The sequence below is a fragment of the Leuciscus leuciscus genome, assembly GCF_965113295.1.
Source record: "Leuciscus leuciscus genome assembly, chromosome: 1".
In the NCBI taxonomy this organism is placed as follows: Eukaryota; Metazoa; Chordata; class Actinopteri; order Cypriniformes; family Leuciscidae; genus Leuciscus; species Leuciscus leuciscus.
This window is the reverse complement of record NC_138725.1, coordinates 24,300,291-24,314,580: the sequence shown is the minus strand read 5'-3', so window position 1 is coordinate 24,314,580 and position 14,290 is coordinate 24,300,291. Positions and strand designations below refer to the sequence as shown.

The 14,290-nt window shown below is 41.3% G+C and overlaps 1 protein-coding gene across 2 annotated transcripts in view; it reads left to right on the top strand.

Annotated features, from left to right (window-relative positions):
- The window catches only part of LOC309499784 (L-asparaginase 1-like), a 56,872-nt gene that overhangs the window by 7,576 nt on the left and 35,006 nt on the right, over positions 1 to 14,290 (top strand). The window contains exons 5-6 of one of the 2 annotated variants that reach the window (XM_082171255.1): positions 6,804 to 6,829; positions 8,256 to 8,789. The gene's annotated coding sequence lies outside the window, so the exon portion shown is untranslated. Of the gene's footprint in view, positions 1 to 6,803; positions 6,830 to 7,430; positions 8,790 to 14,290 lie in introns of those variants that run through there. The other variant, XM_082171256.1, reaches the window with a different exon arrangement.

The window sequence follows — 14,290 nt, the reverse complement described above, 5'->3', positions numbered from 1 at the left end:
AAACTGGAACATATATGGCTGGAACCTTTGCAGAAGCAGGAGTTGGACGAGCTCGTGTTGAATTCAGTGTATTTGAGGCAGAAGTCAAAGGCCCCAGTGTTTCAGCTAGGGCTGAAGCCAATGTGGATGGAGTCACAGCAATGGCTCGGGCCGAAGTCGCCAGTGCATCAGCTAAAGCCGGTCCTGTTGGTGTGGAAGTGAGATATGGATTTGACACGGGTGCATCTATTGGTCGGACTGGGATAGAGTTCAAATTCCTGGGAAATGGATTCTCAGTTGGTTTAAAAACCAGTATAACTTTTCTAGGTTCAGAAGTGTCATGTACCTATCATGGTACTTAAATATATAAACTCATGACCACAAATTAAGCAACAAGCTGAGATCATCAAAAATTCAAATTTGCTTTTGCCCACATTTATTCATTTATCTATTCATTCAATCATTTATCCATGTAATCATTTATTCATATATTCATTTTATTATTATTCATCATGTCATTTGTTTTATATTTTGAACTTTCTTGTCCCGTGTGTCAAGGAATCTTCAAGGCTCCTGTTTTTTCTGTCATGCAGTCACAGTGTCTGTAAAGAGTGTCTTCAACAGTTCAGATAGAGTTCAACCTCAGATACTTTGATCTCCTGAGATATGGACACCACAAACAGAGTAAAGTTGTGGGAAAGCTTCTTTCCCTCCTGTCCTTCCTTTACATTTGTTCCTTCTCCCCCACTTCCTTCCTTTTACACATCCTTCTCTTCACTTAGAAAGATTATATATAAAATGATAATATTCAATGTCAATATAAGTGAATAAACAGTCATGTTTGGTATCATTTGAAATGTCTCAGTGCGACTGGTACAATGGTCTCATCTCCACAGAAGTAAGCCAAATGGTAATAATGGTTTAGAGATATACTTTGCCTATTGGATGTGCACTTTTCCCAGGGTCCTTCATCCAAACTACCTCCTGTTCCTCGACAAGGTGTGAACTCCCTGTGTCTATAACTCTAGTCAATGCAAATTCCTATTGTAACTTCATTCCCCACTTTGGGGGATGTTTTGTCTTGGTCTGAGAATATAAAGAAATGTCTCCAGAGGCTCGGGGCGATTTGTAATGAGATCGACCCATAATGCCGAGTGTCTGGAGGACACTCAGAATTATGCATTTCCTGAGTCAGGTGCATTTTTTACTCTTTATCTCTGAGCATTTTATGTTATTGTATTGATTTTCTTTGAATTGATTTTGTAATTGGCATGATACATTTACCTGACTAATAATAAATTGTTACATTTGGATTCATTCCGACTTACTCTGAAATGATTGATTCTAGTAGATTACGTTAAGTCCATAACACCATGAGCCCTATCTTGCACCCAGCACAATTGACTTTGTACACAGCGCATGTATCATTCCTATTTTGAATGATACAAAATATAATTTTCCCTCCACAGACGCACGTCTGTAAATTAGGGAATGAACTTGCGCTCCCGGGGGCGGTTCAGCGAAAAGAGGAGGCGTGTTCCGGCGCAAAGTTTGGTGGATGTTTGGAGGAGTTACAATTAGAAAATGTAGTCTCAGAATAATAATAATAATATTAATAATGATACTAATTTTCTCAAGCCAACATAATTAGTAAGTCAAACACCGCAGACAGTAAGAATAAACAATTTTAAACCAAAACACAGACTATAAGAGGCAATGAAATGAAGATGATCAGATGCTGCTGAAGATCAGACACACACTTACAGTTTTTCATCTACAGCAGAAATCTCAATAGATCTGAGTGATTTATTGTTATTTAACTTTCCCAAAGTATCAGTTTCTCTTGATGGAACACAAATGTCTGAATCACACATTTATTGATTGTAGTTAATGCCGTTAAACACTGATGATCAAAATGAGTGTGAAACTAATAACAGCACCGACAGTCACATGGACCACAATAATCCGATATTAACTCGATTAAGACAATACTCTGAAACAGCGATTTCTGATTACCTTAATCCAGTCACACTCAGAGATAGGCTCTAAATGAGTTCAGTGATTCAGGTCAAAAGTGATTGTTAAAACACAACCAGCACCATCAGATCACGTTTTGTCTTTGTTCATCTAGCTGTTACAACTGAATTACAGCTGTAACGATAACCAGCTGGAGTGCCCTCGAGAGCCACCAGAGGGCACTCCACACTTGACTCTCATGTTCACTCACAGACTACATCTCCCATCATTCTCTGCCTGGACTCATCAGCACTCATTATCACATTCACCTGTATCTCATCTTCTTGTTTAGTTCACCCCATATAAGCCTGGTTCACCCCATCACTCACTGCGAAGTTTTGTTAAGTGTTTCACTGCATCTCTGAGCGTTTTCCCTGGTTTCTTGTATTTTGGTTTTGGATATCTTGCCTCTGGTCCCTGGATTACTCTCTTGCCTCTGGTCCCTGGATTACTCTCTTGCCTCTGGTCCCTGCCTGTTTTGTTTGTTTCTTTGTTTGTTTGTTTTGACTGCCTGCCTGTGTATGACCCTTGCCTGTTCTTTGGATTACTCTGTTTATTAAAAGCTGCATTTGGATCCCAACCTTCAAGTCTCGGAGCAGTCCGTAACAGAAAACTTCGCCATACCTAGATCCAGCAGCGATGCCATCAGATATAGCAGTACAAATCCTGCGTCTCCGTCAGGGGAATCGGCCGATTGAGAGGTATGTCGAGGAGTTTATTGAACTGGCAAATCTCACCTCAATGAACACAGAATGCCTTAAGATCTTTTTTCGGGGAGGGCTATCTGAACCGCTCAGTTCATTCATGCCCTTGCATGATCCTCACGAGACTTTGGAGCACTATATTGATCTGGCCCTTTTGTTAAGCGGATCATCGTTTACTGTGGGCGGGGTAGAGGAGGAGCTCCGTGAGCCCGCAGTATCCCCTCAGCCTGAGCTTCTCCTCGTCAGCCCTGCCGAGCCTGCGCTTCACGCCAGTCCAGCCGAGCCTGCGCTTCACGCCAGTCCAGCCGAGCCTGCACTTCACGCCAGTCCAGCCGAGCCCGCACTTCACGCCAGATCTGCCGAAGCCAAGGCAGTATGCGTCATGCCCGCCGCCCCTGAGACTGAGAGCATCATGCCCGCCGCGCCTGAGACAGCAAGCGACATGCCCGCCAAGCTAGAGTCTTCACCGCTGGTCCCGTCCAGCACAGAGCCTTCTTCACCGCTGGTCCCGTCCAGCACAGAGCCTTCACTGCTGGTCCCATCCAGCACAGAGCCCTCTTCATCGCTGGTTCCATCCAGCACAGAGCCCTCTTCGCCGCTGGTCCTGCCCAGCACAGAGCCCTCTTCATCGCTGGTTCCGTCCAGCTCAGAGCCCTCTTCGCCGCTGGTCCTGCCCAGCTCAGAGCCCTCTTCGCCGCTGGTTCCGTCCAGTTCAGAGCCCTCTTCATCGCTGGTCCTAACCAGCTCAGAGTCCTCTTCGCCGCTGGTCCTACCCAGCTCAAAGCCCTCGCCGCTGCTGGTCCCGTCAAGCTCAGAGCACGCTGATCCTGATCCAGAGACTGTTCACGTCACTTCTGCCGAGCCAGAGACTGTTCACGTCACTTCTGCCGATCCAGAGACTGAGCTTCACGTCACTTCTGCCGATCCAGAGACTGAGCTTCACATCACGTCAGCCGATCCAGAGACTGAGCTTCACGTCACGTCCGCCCGTCAAGAGTCTCGTCCCGCCGAGACTGAATCAGTTCCTGAGCCTGAATCTGTTCCTCTTCCTCTTTCTGCGCCTGTGTCTTCGGACAAGATGGCCGACTCCACGCCTGTGTCTTCGGACAAGATGGCCGACTCCACGCCTGTGTCTTCGGACAAGATGGCCGACTCCACGCCTGTGTCTTCGGACAAGATGGCCGACTCCACGCCTGTGTCTTCGGACAAGATGGCCGACTCCACGCCTGTGTCTTCGGACAAGATGGCTGAAACCACGCCTGTGTCTTCGGACAAGATGGCCACCGCCGAGCCAGTGTCTCAGGACAAGATGGTCTCCGCCGAGCCAGTGTCTCAGGACAAGATGGTCTCCGCCGAGCCAGTGTCTCAGGACAAGATGGTCTCCGCCGAGCCAGTGTCTTCGGACAAGATGGCCGCTCCTGAGCCGGTTCCTGTTCCTGAGCCGGTGTCTGTTCCTGTTCCTGAGCCGGTGTCTGTTCCTATTCCTGAGCCGGTGTCTGTTCCTGTGCCATGGTCGCCTCCCTGGCCGCCTGACGGGTCGTCTTCTCCCTGGCCGCCTGCACAGCCTGCTCCGCCCTGGCCGCCTGCACAGCCTGCTCCGCCCTGGCCGCCTGCACAGCCTGCTCCGCCCTGGCCGCCTGCTCCGCCCTGGTCGCCTGCACTGCCTGCTCCGTCCTGGCCTCCCGTATTACCGCAGTCTCAAGGTCCTCTTCCGCTCCACGGACCTGACCCTCCATCCCGCCCCTGGATCCGCCTCCGGGCCACCTCCCACCTGGACAGTTTTGGAGCGTCTGGAAGCCGCTCTTTGGGGAGGGGCTATGTAACGATAACCAGCTGGAGTGCCCTCGAGAGCCACCAGAGGGCACTCCACACTTGACTCTCATGTTCACTCACAGACTACATCTCCCATCATTCTCTGCCTGGACTCATCAGCACTGATTATCACATTCACCTGTATCTCATCTTCTTGTTTAGTTCACCCCATATAAGCCTGGTTCACCCCATCACTCACTGCGAAGTTTTGTTAAGTGTTTCACTGCATCTCTGAGCGTTTTCCCTGGTTTCTTGTATTTTGGTTTTGGATATCTTGCCCTGTTCCCTGGATTACTCTCTTGCCTCTGGTCCCTGGATTACTCTCTTGCCTCTGGTCCCTGCCTGTTTTGTTTGTTTGTTTGTTTGTTTGTTTGTTTGTTTGTTTTGACTGCCTGCCTGTGTATGACCCTTGCCTGTTCTTTGGATTACTCTGTTTATTAAAAGCTGCATTTGGATCCCAACCTTCAAGTCTCGGAGCAGTCCGTAACAACAGCAGCCAAACTAAATCTAAAGTTAAAAATGTAATGGTCATGAGCCCAACTAAAGCATACACTGATCACCATAATGTGACTAAATATTTGTAATTTTTCTCCTTCAGTGATTCTGCTTGTTATCATCAGGTGTCTTCAATAATGCTCAATCATCACTCAATTAATCACTGAATTATCTCATTAACTTTAACACTGCTTCAGTGTGGATTATATAAACACTGAGCAGTGTTCATTTAACACTGGGGATTTTGCTGTGTACGGTAAGCGTTTTCTTTATAACAGACTCTATGGGAGGAAACCTTTATATAGACAAGAGCCTACAGAATATGAATGCGATGTGCAAAATTTCATGGTACGGGCATCTTCCCCCCCTTAGAGCCTAGAAAACACGTAATGTAAAATTTCGCAGTGGATTAATTGTTGATTAATAGTTGAGTAATTGTCTGAGACTCGGACCAGTTATGGCCCGTGTGTGGCCCTTGTCTTTAATCCAGATCTGGGCCACTACAGGGATATTATTCTTCGGGGCATGTGGGCTCAGGAAAAAGGGGCTGTGAGGACCGGACCTGCATGGGCCCCAAAAACATTGCTATGTTGGTGTATAGTTGATCCTTGATCTGTATGAACCAGGTCCCACGGTTCGGAACGCATGTGATTCACAGATTAATCGCATTTTACCATTATATAGTGAAAGTTTATTATTTGCACATGTTTGTAATTCTAAAACACTCAAGCGTTTTTAAACAATTCAAATGCAAGAAGACAAGCAAAATTTGCAATCGTGAGTGTAACGCGTGTGAGTGCTCGCACACTCAAAACATGCACGCTCACAGAGGCGCCATTCAGATGACGCGTGAACACATAATCGAGCTTTGTTTCACGACTCCTTCAGCTTGAATGGACACTCACACAAAATGATCTCAAAATACCCGTATCAACAAGTTTTCTTGTATACAGTCGGTTATAAAGTCTTAAGTGAACCTTATCAGTTGAGATAACTTGAGAAAGAAATCAGATTGTGTTTCATCATATTAGTTCTGTGCTTTCGGATGCGCATTCGTACATTGGTTCCGTGCATTTAGTGACAGCAGCCTTAAAATAACTGCTGTGTCATTAATTTTATCAAACAACAAAACAATAACAATGATTAATCAATATTTAATTTATACAGTGAACACTGTGCAGTGTAATTACAATTATTTTTATATTAATTATTACATTTATGTACCTGAATAGTACTGTTAGACCTAACAATTTATATAAATTTTAGTAGTATTATTTTAGTAGTTCTATAGTATTTATCTGTTTTCATTTGAGTATTCTTATTTTTACTGGATGTTCATTTATCCATAATAATGTTTGAACTTTATTAGTTAGGAGTTTTTGCTGTGGTATCAAAGTACTTAAAGTGTTCTTTATTAAATAATAAATGGGAAGCAGTTACATTTGTCTCAAAACTCCCCATTTTTATTTGTATGTATTGTTTTTTTTTTGCTGATCTGAAAAATGATCTGATCCGTGAGTTTTGTGATCTGTTGCACCACTAATTTAGACTGATAAAATCAGAGTTAAGTTATTTTTAGAAAAAGGTTATACATACATATATCTTTAGTAGAAAAATGTGTTTAATAATAATGTCTGCATTGTATTTTTAGAGGCTTAAAAGAGCAGATGAAAGTTCTCAGCTGACATGTAAAAATGTATCTGTTACTTTAAGTAAGAATGAATTTAAGTCACATGACAAGTAAGAAAGTGAAAGTGTTTTTTTTTTTTAAACAATGCCCATATTGTGCTCTTGGAGTAATGTTTGCAGGACAGCAGCCAGGGGTGATTCTAGGATTTTCATTTTAGGGGGGCTCAGCCCCCGATGAGGGTATGATGTAAAAAAAAAAAAAAAAAAAGTTTAGTTTATGGTCTAATGCTCATTATTAACTAGTTTCATTCATTCATCCAGTAACACGCATATGGCAGGGTTTTATAATCACTGAGGTACCGAATGTGAGGTATTTAGGGTGGGTTCAGGGGGCATGCTCCCCCGAGAAAATGTAGATTTCTCTGATCTACATATGTGCATTTTAAGATGTTTTGAAGGCCAAAAAAATTGGATAACAATAGCTTTAAAACCATGTGTGGGCAGGTGTTTTTTTTTCTCACCTCATCAGCATCACACTCTTTTTCCTTTGTTTGTATCTTGCTCTTGCCACACGACAAGAAAAAAATTCGTATATCCATCTACAATGAAATATAAATTATTTTATTTTTTAAGCTTTTTAGACTTTATAATCAACAATACGGTTGGTTATTCATCAAGTCACCCCGTGAATTTTTTTAAAATTTCAAATCATTTAACTAACCAGCTAATATTCATTAAGAATATAGACAAAACTTGTATTAATGTAATTGTCTATTGGCAATATGATTAATCTGTTCTATATTTATTTCTATTTATTAAAAATAACAACATGAATTATCAATTTGCCACTTCTATAAATCAAGTACTTAAAAGAAAATCACAAATCCCTTTACTCTACTCTTACTCTAATGTATCATGATACACTCCTCCTGATTCATTATTACTTAATACAAAACTATATTTATTAATACAAAACAAAATAACTCCACATGATGTTTCTCTCTCTGGGCCATCTAGACAATGATGTGTGTCTTTAACCATTTCTGTGCATGGCTGCATAATGTCTTCATATGTTTTAAATTTTAAAAAGTAAATTAAAATAAATCATGATCGTTTTCTAAAGTATGTTTTCATGGGTGTTAATCGCTTCATTTTTGTTGGAAGAAAAAACAACTATCACACTGTGATAAGGGCTGAAGGTGAACGCAGCGAAACGTATTGGTATTGGATGAGAAACCGAACCGTCCTGTGTTGCTCCCAATGCTCCAGTAACATTACATTATGTAAACTGCAATGCATTTATGACAAAGAACTGCACCGATGCAGATGTAATATCATAGCAATCTATCAATAAATGCACTCACGAGTCACGACACACCTTGTACTCTCTGATGTTCGCTCTGCTCGGCGCCCCTGCAGATTGAAAAATGCGCTAAATCCAAGCAGACTCAGATAAGGGGAGGAGCCGAAACTTGACGCAGCTTGCCGCCGTTTCAAATGAGTTTTTTGTTAAAAAGGGGACTGAAGCGATCAAAAATGTATTAATCAAATATTTTTTAGGGGGGCTGGGCAGAAGCCCCCCTAAAAAGGGCCTAGTGACGCCCCTGACAGCAGCAACAGCCCTGGATTTTCTCTTTCTGCACACTTTCTCTTTCTGCTTTGTCATGTGATTTCAAAGAAATCCTGTGCCATGTGACTTCATAGCAGACATCCCAACCTGCATTTCAGGGAGGTATCCTAGATACACTGAACTGATTAATTTGGTTCGGGAGAAGAGATAAAAGCCCGCCCACACTGACAATCAGGCCAATCAGATGCTCTCTATCTTACATGCGCTTCATGAGGCACACACGCACACTAGCACACACACAAGGTCTCTCGCTCCCTCTCCCTCTCTGCTGTGCGCACTCTACACGGTTTGGAACACAGTCTCTGTCTCCCATGCGCGCTCTTGCTCGCTCGCTCTAGATTCTGGGAGATTTTAACTCATTTGCAGGCATCAGGGAGCCGCTATCAATATGCGGGAGACTCCCGGAACTTCCGGGAGACTTGGGATGTCTGTCATAGTATCCATATAAATACCAGCAGAGAGCTTTCACTTCCTATTTGGACCTCTGGGGTGGACAGAAGACACACACAGAAAACAGTACTCAGGTTTGTCTTTATTTCCTTAATATGATCAATTTTATCACTTTAATATATAACTGTTATATATTACAATTTTACTAATTGTATTTAATTAAATTTTTAATTATATTATTTATTTTATGTTTGACTAAGTCACAGCGCACTCATGGTGCAGTACACATTGACAGGCTTCGAACAGACTTGACAGACAGTTGACAATCATAGCAGAAGCTCCAGTGGGACTGATGTTAGTCAGTGTGAGGAGTGAACAGAAGCATCCATGAGTGTGCATATCCATGCATGAACAATTTTCAGGTTTGCGTATGAAGGAGAGTCACTTGTAATAATCCAATCTGCAGATATTGCCTCGTTTGGCTAAATGGGCCCTATTTTAAGGATCTAAGCGCATGGTCTAAAGCGCATAGTGCAAGTGCACTTAGGGTGTGTCCGAATCCACTTTTGCTAGTTTAACGACGGGAAAAATGGTGGGCGCGCCCAACGCATGGTGTAAAAGGGTTGTCCCTATTCTCTTACTGGGTGTGTTTTGGGCTTTACATGCAATAAATGTATTTATTGCGGATTGCTATTTATATGACCTAATTTAATAAGCGGAGACTGCTTCTCCAGAGAGCAAACGGATCTGCTCGAGCCCGAGGTTAAAGAGCAAGCAGACCATCTACAGGACCAAGTGTATGCGCGTTGAGGACCCGCCTATAGGTGCGCATTACTAATGCGCTCTTTAAATAACAAAAAAATACTGCGCCATTAACTTTAGAGCGGGTTTCAGTTGGTCAATGGCTCAGTCTATTTCAGTTTTCTCAAAATGGCAACGCTCCAGCAATGTGCCTGAACACACCTCATTCTCAGACCAGCAGCCCATGGGCAAACTGAAGGGCACAAATGCATTTGCTATTTAAACAACGTGGTACAGGACTGCGTCGGGCTGAAACTAGCAAAACACACTCCTGCCGCTGCATTGCACTTGCACATTACACTTATTATAAGTGTGAGGGCAGATTGGCAGATGAGTTGACTGACTGTGTATCCGCAAACTCGTCAGGAGAGTCGGAAGAATGTGCTTGTCCAGAGAGTAGTTAAGAACTTAAATCTTCACATATCAAATATACTAAAGCAAACTGTTCATTTGAGTTGCGCATTCTGGCGGGTGTAATGTTCCTGAATCCCCCCCCCCCCCCCCCCCCAAATTTGCATTAACATGATTGACAGTTACAAATACACAAACAAAGCATTTCTGGGTGTTTCTACAGATTGATTGTCCTATCTGCACTTGCAGATCGTCATATATATGTGAATGGCTTGGGTTGGTGAGCATGTATTTTGAGACTGTCCTGTCGAACTCTTTAATCAAATCACATTTGAGCTTAGCAGTCGACCAACATATTGAGCGTATGAGGAGCACGGCGTGTCCCTGCAGTGGCATTACGTTGTCAGCTTGCGAACAAAGTTTAAGGGTATAGACCGATGTAAGCCTAAAGGATACAGATAGTTATGTCAATTTTCACAAGCACACGATGTTTAAGGATGACATTGTGTTTGTACTCGGCATTTGTGCAACAGGATTCAGTGTTAAATTAATACTAATTGTTTTTCCTGCATTTTCAGCAATAAACACCTTTGGCCTGACAACTGGATGGCAGTCACAATCTTTATTCATGTTGTTTCTTTCTTTTTATATACATTATCTTTCCTTATGTACTAATTTCTTACAATATTCAATGTTCTTTTACTCATTACTTTTCATTTTATTTTGTTACTTTTTGTTTACTTATTTATATGTAGGCCTATGCACAGGGACGGACTGACAATCTGTGCGTTCTGGAAAAGTCCAGAACGGCCGTCCAACCAAGGGCCGTAGGCACAAAATTTTTTGAAAAAAGTCTAATAAAGCAATATGAACAGCCTACGTATGCTACGTGTAAAAAACAACAACTGAGGAAGAAGAGTCGGCCTATAGCCACTGACAGAAAGTTAGTTTTATAAGGCTGCACTTTTAAATTTGCTTAGGCTACATTATATTTGAATAGCAGTGGCTCTCCAACGTGGTGCCTGTGAGTTGCCCGCTAAACACATTCTATAAACAGCCCCAACTTGCCGTCGGGGTTCCAGACTTCGAATAAATGGTATAATTTTGCGACCTTTTCAACTAAACGTTTCAATTTGAACTTTTGCCTCTACAAAATTACCCAACTCTCTTTGATTATACGCTGTCATTTGCATTGCGTATGAGAAACATCAAATGGCAAACGCTCAAAAAGCGGAACAAAACTTGTTTGATCTGAGCAGCGCAGAGCATTATCAGCTCGGCCCAAAAAACAGCGATCGCGGACAAAGCAGCTGTGCGGCCTGATCTCGATCAAGCGAAAATTATTACACAGAGCTGCGCGATCCACTGAGAAGCATTTCAATTCAGCGCAGAATTCTCTATCTCTATTATAAACCCACAAATGACTATGTGATTTAAGCTTGTTAAAAGCCAGATTAAACAGCGCTGATATTCTCAACATATTGACGCAAAAAAACAAACAAACAGGCGAAACATTGTTCCGAGAACAAACCAGCTAGAAGACATTTCACACCAAAACTTATGAATTAACTTTAGTAAAACAAACTTTTTTGGCAGAAATGTGCCTGTATTCATATTAAAAATATTGTTATATTTATATAGTCATGTATAAATGTATTAAATGTAATGCTAATGTTTTGTTTAGAAGTTATGGCAGTTTATTTATTTATTTTTTTCATTTATATTTATACTAAATGTTTGGGCTACTGTTTTTGATAACACATACAATAGGTTTATAGAAAATCAACAAAAAAATCAATAAATATTTTCAAGATTTTTCAGGATTTTTTTTAAAACGTTTAAGTCTGAACCAGAATATCAAGATATTTTAGTATTTCCCATATGGTGAAAAGTAAAAAAAGCTTCACCATGTTATGTATAATAAATATTGGAGTATAACACATAAAAAAATCCTTCTAGATTATTTTATCCCTTGATGTAGCCCTCGCACACAAAAAGGTTGGAGACCCCTGGTATATAGTAACTGTATGTTTTATAATTACAATTTTGTGTAATTTGGGGCTTCTGTAGCCAGTGACATTTCATTATTTGTATTTTATGGCATTGTACATTTTTTGTTTTTATTTGAAGGCTGAGGCTTCATTAATAAACACAACCCCAATTATCATCATTGGTTTTGAGATGTTACTTGCTGTGAATACCTTGTCTGATAGGCTACAGTATTGTGGTATAGTATCAGGACATCCTGGCTAGTGTCTGTCGCACACGGCTAGAGGCGAATGGCCGGATGATGGGCCTATTTGGGAGAAAGTCCAGGGCTGTTTTTTAGCCCCAGTCCGTCCCTGCCTATGCATATTGAGTGCTATATTGTAATCTCAACTTCACAGTTGTGACTCATTCATTTTCCTTTTTGTTATTGTAAAAAAACAGTTGTAGAATTTATGCTGGTCAGATAAAGACAGAAATTCAAGATAATTGAATAAAATCTGTTCAGTTCTTTTTTTCCATTTTTTAATCTGCTTTCTGTTCTTTGTCTGTCTGCACATCTTTTGTAGGAGAGTTAACATGACAAGGTGTGGACTGCTTTGATTAGGCTATCAGACCCAAATCTGATATGTCAGGTCTAGTGACGACTGGATCTAACACATTTCATTTCTTAATTTTTCACCCGTTGTATAACACTGATTAAACATTTATCATTTGACATTAAACTTTATATTGTTTAAAAGGAAGCACAAGACTCTGACTGGGACAGCTAGTGATGTAGTCAAGACCACCTTAAAGGCGTCAAGTCAAGACCAAGACCAGTGTTTCCAAACCAAGATTTGAGGGGTTGAGACAGAGACCAAGGCCAGACCGGCACTCCTCAAGTTCACCCGAGAGATCCACATTTACAAATCAAAATCAAAATCAAAAAAAAAAATTTTTTTAAATATACATTTTTCTATACAGAAATATGATGATAAAATTATACATTTTAATATGATACTAAAACCGCCAGGAGGTAGCAGCAAATCATTAAATGAGTCCAAAAAAAATGTATTCAACCTTTTCTTTTCAAGCGGTTTATTCATTCAGCACACTGTTAGACCTTACAAGGCCTTACTGTTTTTTTTACAGTAAAATCCTTCTTCTATTGGACTGAAGCACAGGCTCTACTCTTCAGAACAAAAAACTCAACGGAAACCTTTTAAATTCCAACAGAACATTAAACACTAACAGATCTATGTGCAAAGTCTGCAAAACATAAAATAATGTTTCATATCAACATTTACTCAAATTTTATTGAGTTCACATACATAATTGTGTTTGTTTTATTGTCACATACAATAAGTGTAAGTACATTCAATATCTGAGTGAAATAACTAAATTTAGACTTAGGTTTTCACAGTACATAACTATTTTTGTATTGTTTTTGACGGTAAACCACTGGCAACAGTATTGCCAATATATTACTGTTTTTCTAATGTACAGTTTATTACTGTTCAAATACATTCCGTGGGTGTGTCGTTTTATATTGCACCTTAAACCTTTTCAACCCCACATGAGTATCATGTAGTGTCCACACTATAAAGAGTAAAAGTAACATTGAGCATTGAGATAATCAAGTGAATATGTAAGTCAGGGGTCCTCAACTCTGGACCACGAGATACACTCCTGCAGAGTTTAGCTCCAACCCTAATCATACACACCTAAACAAGCTAATCAAGGTATTCGTGATTACTACAAAGTTACAGGTACACAGCTAAATCCGTGTTAAATCAACACTGCTCAGAAAACATGTAGTCCCAATCTACAGAGTGTTAAAAGTGTTAAAGTTAAGATAATCAAAGGGATACTTCACCTCTGGAGGATGAATGTGTATTTAAATGGGTCATTTATGTAAAAGAAATGTGAAATTAGTTTTGAATTTGGAGCTTTCTAGACTGAGAAAAGCCAGAAAATGTATTTTTTGCTTATGTGGATGAAAGACAACTCCCAGAATGCACTTGCTTCGCTGCCCTACGAGGCCACTCCCAAGCCACGCCTACCGGTAAGAGAGCGCAGTTTAAAACAACAAGGCTAGGCTACTAGTGAGTCTCCGTGACGAGTTTGCCCGGGATTTCGAGATCGCCCAAAATGTCCGGGATTCGGCTTTTGCGTTCTACAGTCGCCATTCATTATGTTTACTGTGGCGAGCAGGACGAGGCTGAGGGGCGCGGGGGAACGATGAGAGGCCGGTGGCGTGATTACTGATGAGCGACACCTGTGAGACGCACCGGTCTCGTGGGCTATCTCTCACGGAGGAGCGGGAATTTTCTTAGCAATGTTAAAACGCACATCAACCGATCACTTGTTTAGCGTTCATGTAAACACTACATTCAGATTCACCAGTCGGAATGAATTCAGTTAAATTGAAACAAAAGGTGTGCATGTAAACAATGAATGTCGACTGCAGAAAGCAAAAGCTGAATCCCAGACATTTTGGACGATCTCGATGGCC